Source organism: Aplysia californica, unplaced genomic scaffold, assembly GCF_000002075.1.
Source record: "Aplysia californica isolate F4 #8 unplaced genomic scaffold, AplCal3.0 scaffold00071, whole genome shotgun sequence".
Lineage (NCBI taxonomy): Eukaryota > Metazoa > Mollusca > Gastropoda > Aplysiida > Aplysiidae > Aplysia > Aplysia californica.
In genome coordinates, this window is record NW_004797341.1 from 265,620 (window position 1) to 272,312 (window position 6,693).

Genomic DNA, 6,693 nt, shown 5'->3' on the forward strand with positions numbered 1-6,693 from the left:
ACATGGGTACACCACGTACAGTGACAAAATGTTTTCAAGCTACAAAGATTGAAAGTTCCATTCATGATCTGGGAGTTCGAAAAATATTAGAGTTGACCCATTTTGTCAGTAAACACTCCATGTTCTCTTCTCGCAGTTATTGCGTGAACAATGCAACATTCCTGATCGTTTTACGCCAGAATTATGACTTCTTTTTCCAAACATTTTTCAGAATTGCGTCACTAAGTATTGTGAGACAATTAAAGAAAACGTTTCGAAAAGAGGATTAATTTATTTGAGAGAGAGAGAGAGAGAGAGAGAGAGAGAGAGAGAGAGAGAGAGAGAGAGAGAGAGAGAGAGAGAGATGGTGGGGGGGGGGCAAGAAACGAGACAAAAAATTAGACTTGATTAGGAACAAAAGCCTGCATAATTATTTTTTTATTTATTTTTTTTTTGCTGTTGTCATTTCGTGAACGTATGAACTGCTTATTATCAATGTTGCGAAATGTGGTGAGTATTGATCTGTTTCCAAAAGAGGAAAATGTTCTAAATCTTTCATAGTTACACAACATCTCTATTTTCTGACTTCTAAATGAGTTATTTACTTTGGAAAAGGTCATGCCTGTGTCTAATGCGTGTTAAATAGTAGCATCAAATGAGGAAGGATGAAAGGGACGGGGGAGGAGGGTGGAGAAAAAAACAGAAAAAGGGTAAATAGGGGAGACCCTGAGAAGGACAGAGAGGGGGGGGAAGAGACAGAGAGAGAGAGAGAGAGAGAGAGAGAGAGAGAGAGAGAGAGAGAGAGAGAGAGAAAGAGAGGGGGAGAGAGAGAGAAGCCTGCAGACAGACAGACAGACAGACAGTGGTGGATGAGTGAGGACAGGGGAAATAAGGCATATATATTTGGAAATTATAGAAGGGAAAAATAGAAACTTGTGAATTAGAAAGATCAATAAAAGATGATGGGAGGTTGGAGAGCATTTCTGGTATGTTGGTTTAGTTAAGTATTCTACTTGGACTGTCTGTCTGCCTTCGGTGCAAAATACCTGTCATTGTTTTGACGTTTCTATTGACGAGAAGAAAGAGAGGAGGAAATGAAAGAAAAGGAAATAGAGAGAAAGACAAGCAGAGGGAGACAGATTAAGTCAGAAAGAGAGAGGGGGGAAGCGAGAGAGAGAGGGTGTGTGAGGAGAGAAAGGGAGAAAGGGAGAGAGAGAGAGAGAGAGAGAGAGAGAGAGAGAGAGAGAGAGAGAGAGAGAGAGAGAAAGCGAAAGAGAGAGAGAGAGAGAGAGAGAGAGAGAGAGAGAGAGAGAGAGAAGAGGGAGAGTAGAGAGAGAGGAAGAGTGATTTATTTCAGATAAAATTTCTGATAAAATATACGAAAGAGTGCTGTGAGTTTTTAGTTTTGGCATAATATTTGTTATACATTTTAACATGAAATGTAAATAGCTGCGTGATACTTAAACTTTTCAGTGTATTATTCAAGCTGGCCACTGTTTCTTTGTCGCAACTAGAACGAAGTTTTTAAAAAAGTGATGAAATGATGTTCCGTGATCCATATACCCTGAGATGCCCGATGCAAAATACCAGAGCTCTACAGCTTCTTTTTAAAATAAAAAATAGCATGAGTTTTGATGCGCTCGTGACAACATAAGGTCATACGAACGCGTCCCATAGCTCCATAATCCATACCCTGAGATGTCCGATGCAAAATGCCAGAGCTCTATTGCTACATCCAAAAAAATATTAAGAGTTCTATGGCGCCCAAAACTATATATAGGGCATATGGGCGAGTTCCATAGATCCATAAATAACTATTTATTGTTTTGCTCAACGTGGTAACCTCGCTCGCTCCCCCCTCTCTCTCTCTCTCTCTCTCTCTCTCTCTCTCTCTCTCTCTCTCTCTCTCCCTCTCCATTCCTTTCTTCTCGCTTCATATCAGTGTTTGTCGATGTTATAGATGCATGCCAAGTTGCGGTAAAAAGTGTCTTTTTAAATGAACGATACGAAGAATGCCAATTTCACAAATAGGAGAATAGATGTCTCTTCTCTAGTAGTATGTCTCACGAAGCGTTGAAATAATGTGGTATCGACTTATGTGTATGTGGAGTATGTGGAGTTATTAGCATCATCTTGAAGCTTTATCATTTGTCTTGCTCTCAATAACAAAAATGTCTCATCTATTCTGAGTAGAAGTGCAGATATGCGGTTGAAGAAAGTGGGGGTAGCAGGGTTTCAGAGATAAACTTAGCCAATTCCATAAACTGGGAGTCCTTGGAAACTGAAAATTTATGTTTTTGTGCCGTAATCAACGTTTTTCAGTAAAATCCATGCAGAAATGAGTTGAGTTTTCTTTCATGGACATGAAATGTGTCGAGGCAACAACAACAAAATTCAATAAAATTGTCAAACAGGCGAAAAATGCCGGTTTCTTTGATTTTATTATTCTGACGAGCGCCTGATTTCACCACGATGCCTAACATATCACCTTAGTGGTGCTCCGAATACATGTAGATGTTTTTACTGCAGCTGTCTTGTAGCTTTTTCTACAGTAAACGGAGATTTTCTTTTTGGATTTTACGGTGTAAATGAATTATTGAATAGCTTGTGACATTTTCAAACACTGTAAGAACAATAACGATTAGACTCGGGTGCGTCCATCAATGTTTATGATGTGTATAAATTAATAGACAACGTTTTTATAGCGTCCAATATAGCATACACATAAACCAGAAAGGACTAGGAGTGAAATAAGCTTGCACATAATTTCTTGAGCCCATTTTCAGACCGTTCGATCAAAGACAAAAGACAAGCTGTCTCCAACAGACAAGAAGAATGTCTTCTTTCTTCTCACTTCAGAGAAAAGTTTTATAATTTGTTCTTTAATTCCCCGTCCTGGGCGTTCTGTTTACGTCCTCAATAACAGCTTGAGTTGGTCGGGTGCCAGCCCCAAATCCAGGGCCGTCGAGAGCCTGGTCGGGCCCTGGGGCAGCAATCACCTTCGGGCCCCTCCTCCCCCCTGCCCCACCCACCCTCACCTGCAATTTAATAACCCAACAAATACAATGTACATAGGCATATATATAATCACTTTACTGAGGCGTATCTATTACATACCAATATACGCTCGCTCTCTCTCTCACTCTCTCTCACTCTCTCTCTCTCTCTCTCTCTCTCTCTCTCTCTCTCTCTCTCTCTCTCTCTGTCTGTCTGTCTGTCTGCCTGTCTCTTAGGCACACATCTTCACTACCCTTGGAAATGCATTTTGCGAAAGAGATGTTTGTATAAAAGCTAACCCCCCCCCCCCCACCCCCACTCACACACAAACACCTCAGCCTCCTTTGTCTCGTCCCCCTCCATCAAGTGCTGGGTGTTGTCAGCATAAAATTAATTTTAATTTTTCTGATTTACCGGGTAGTTAAAAATAAAGTTAAGACAAATAAACCAATGACAGAAATTAAAATAGATTGAAATGTAGCATACCTTTTTTTCTTACAACAACAGAGCCGTACGGGTTTTAGCTCTAGCAAAACTGTCAATTATTGGTTCGTAGTCCAATTTCGCGCTAGACTGGCCTCTATGGTCAAAATTCCAAGACTTGCACATGAGAATCTGTCTTGACGCATTGTGGACCGCAAAATGTTTTTTCAACCGAGAAAGGGTACGTTCAGCTTGCGCAACTGCGACCGGCAAGGTGTAGAAGATTCTCAACATGATTACAACGTTCGGAAACAAAGCATCCAGTTTCAGGGAATGCAGTCTCTTCAGCAACTGAAGAGGCGGCAGGACATTTTCTCCAATGTTCACTGAATGAATCACTTTCAAATGTTCCAATTCTTGCGCAAGGTCTGCTGATGCATCCACTTCATATTCCGGATGCAATTTGTTTGCAAGATCACGAATAACGCCGACTTCCTCTTGGAGATATTTCCTCCAAAACACTAAATAACGAATCGACTTCTTTCACTGCATTATACCTTGTCTTCAAATTTCCAAGAAGGCAGTCAATGAGGACATAAAAAACTTCATGTTTGAATTTGTTCTCGAGATTTTGGTAGTCTGTTACATCTTCTGTCTCGTCTGCAAAAAGCTTCCTTTTCTTTTGTCATTTATTTCTGTTTGAGCAAATGAATGCTCAATCTCATAGTTATCTGCTACTAATTTGGACTCACTCAAGATTGCGTCCCATTCATCTCGTAAGCTTTTCAGATCTTTAATCAGACTCTTGATATTTGCCACCTCAACGTCAAGAGTTGCTTCTCGTCCTTGATCGATTGCTGTGAGGATTTTGAGCCAAACAGATGCCATTGTAATATATTCAAATGATACAAAGTACTTAAGAATACCAATCAAATCTGAACGTGTTTCGGGGAAGGGGGGGGGGTTTCATTAAAAGAACAGTTTGAAGAGCTTTCCTCCGTCGCCCGATGTGAGCCGCATAAGGCCTGACACAGTCAACACGTGCTGACCAACGTGTGTGAGACATACTGTACAAAGAGCTGAGCAAGTTTTGCTTCAAAATTTACCACCTTTGTGGACTGGAGCTAAAAACGTTATACAGCTTCTGTACAACTCCAAAGAAATTTATGACTGTTGAACAGCTTTCTGCAGAAAGCACACCACACAAATTCAAACTATGACAGCCACAGGGAGAGTATGTGGCAAGTGATCACTGTCTTAAAATGTGAGCCTGTGCACATTAATCAGACCACACATGTCGCTACCGTTGTCGTAGCCTTGGCCTCAGCAGTCTGTAATTAGAACGTTTTTTTTAATTCAGTGTATCAAGGATAATTATAGCGATGTGTTCTCGTTTTCTTGTTACAATCTTCTCATTTCAGAAATCTCTCTTCTACTTTGGAGACATTTGTATCACTGTCCAAGTGAACATAACGCAAAATAAAAACTGTTTGTTCGATGTGTGAAGAGTCTGGTGTTGCATCAACGATAGTGGAGTAATATTTCGTTCCGCTATTTCATTCAAAATCACCTCAGTCACTTTTGATGCACAGCATTGGATGAATTCATTTTGACTTTCTGGTGATAGATAGTGAACTTGCAGGCGCCTTTTTCGGTGTTTTTCAACTTTTATAAGATGCTCTGCAAGGAGAGGATCGTAATGGCCAATCAATTCCAGAAGTCCAAGAAAGCACTACCAAAGTTCCGTAGTTGTCAGATATACGGCGGGGGCTCTCGTGGCCTAGACGTTAAGGTATTGGCCTCTGATTTAAAGGTCCCGGGTTCGAATCCGCGTAGCGACCGAAAAATTTTTTTCTCTGAAATTGTCTCCTTCACCTCCTTTCCTGCTCTCTAGCAATGTTCTCTCGTCTGCTTTTGTCTCCTCTTTCTGCTCCCACCCCCTCACCTCCTTTTCCCCCTCCTCAGGGCTCCAGACTCTTTCTGCAGCCTTTCTACTGCTACTCCTTGACTCCTTCTTACAGCTGTCTTTCTGCCACACCCCTGATCTTCTGGTAGGAAAGATCTACACCTAGCCATCTCGGACAAGGGCGAAAAATCTCGGAGCGTTAAAGATCCTTTGGAGGTCTAAAATCGGCCGCCACCCCGGCAAAATTCGAAATTTCCTACCAACTAAAAGTATTAGATGTGTCCCGCGCACTCATATGGCCGTATGCAGTTGCGAGCGCCGTAAAACACTTACCAAAAAAATAAAAATAAAAAAGATATACAGCTCAACTTGCAGCCAAAATATATTTTATTTCAAAGCTTAGTACGGTACTCTCTCTCTCTCTCTCTCTCTCTCTCTCTCTCTCTCTCTCTCTCTCTCTCTCTCTCTCTCTCTCTCTCTCTCTCTCTCTTTTTTTTTCTCTCTATTCCCCTTGCTTGCGGGCCCCCCAAACCCCGGGCACCGGGGCATTGGCCCCCCCTGACCCCCCCTCTCGACAGGCCTGCCCAAATCAGAATAACTTGTTATATAACCGTGTTGGATCGCGGTGAAATCAAGTGCTCGCCAAAAAAATAATTCGATTTAACCGACAAATTCTCGCTGGTTGGGCAATTTTTATTGAAATTTTATTTTACTACATTTTATTTTAATTTATTTTATTTTCGGCTTTGCACCTTTTATGTCTATTTAAGTCTTTGGGGACGCCAATTCAAGTCATTCGACAACATTTGAAGAATCATCGTTTTGAAATACAACTTCTTTATTCATGCAGATATTTCCAATCTGTTTTCTTCTTTTGAAGTTTAAAAAGGCAAGCAAAAAATCGTGATTATGTAAATTGGTGTTTCTGATTCGTGTATTATAAATCGAAATGTGCCTAAACACGGCCTAAGGTCTGAGGTTGGACATGTGTGTCCGAAACATGTCTTAAATAGTGAAAACATATTTCTGTGCGGATTTTACTGGAAAAACGATGAACAAAGACACGAACCAAGTAAATTTGCATTTGTACAAGGACGCCCAGGCGTTAGAAGTTACAACGCTTTGACGATCATTTTCTCGCTAATTTTTACGTCTGACAATAAACGAGCCCTGTCTCCTTCAATCGCCAATATCCTGACTTCTATTCAAGAAAGAGGGAGGGGGGGGGGTTCCGACATAAAGCACGACAAATTAAAAAAGCTTTAAGATTGTACCAATAACTCCATACTATACTCCCAAAAAAAATTGACGAGCGCCTGATTCCATCGTGCTGTGACACAGTTGTTCTTGGCCTTTTCCTCTCTTTTTTTTTATTGGGGGGGGGGGGG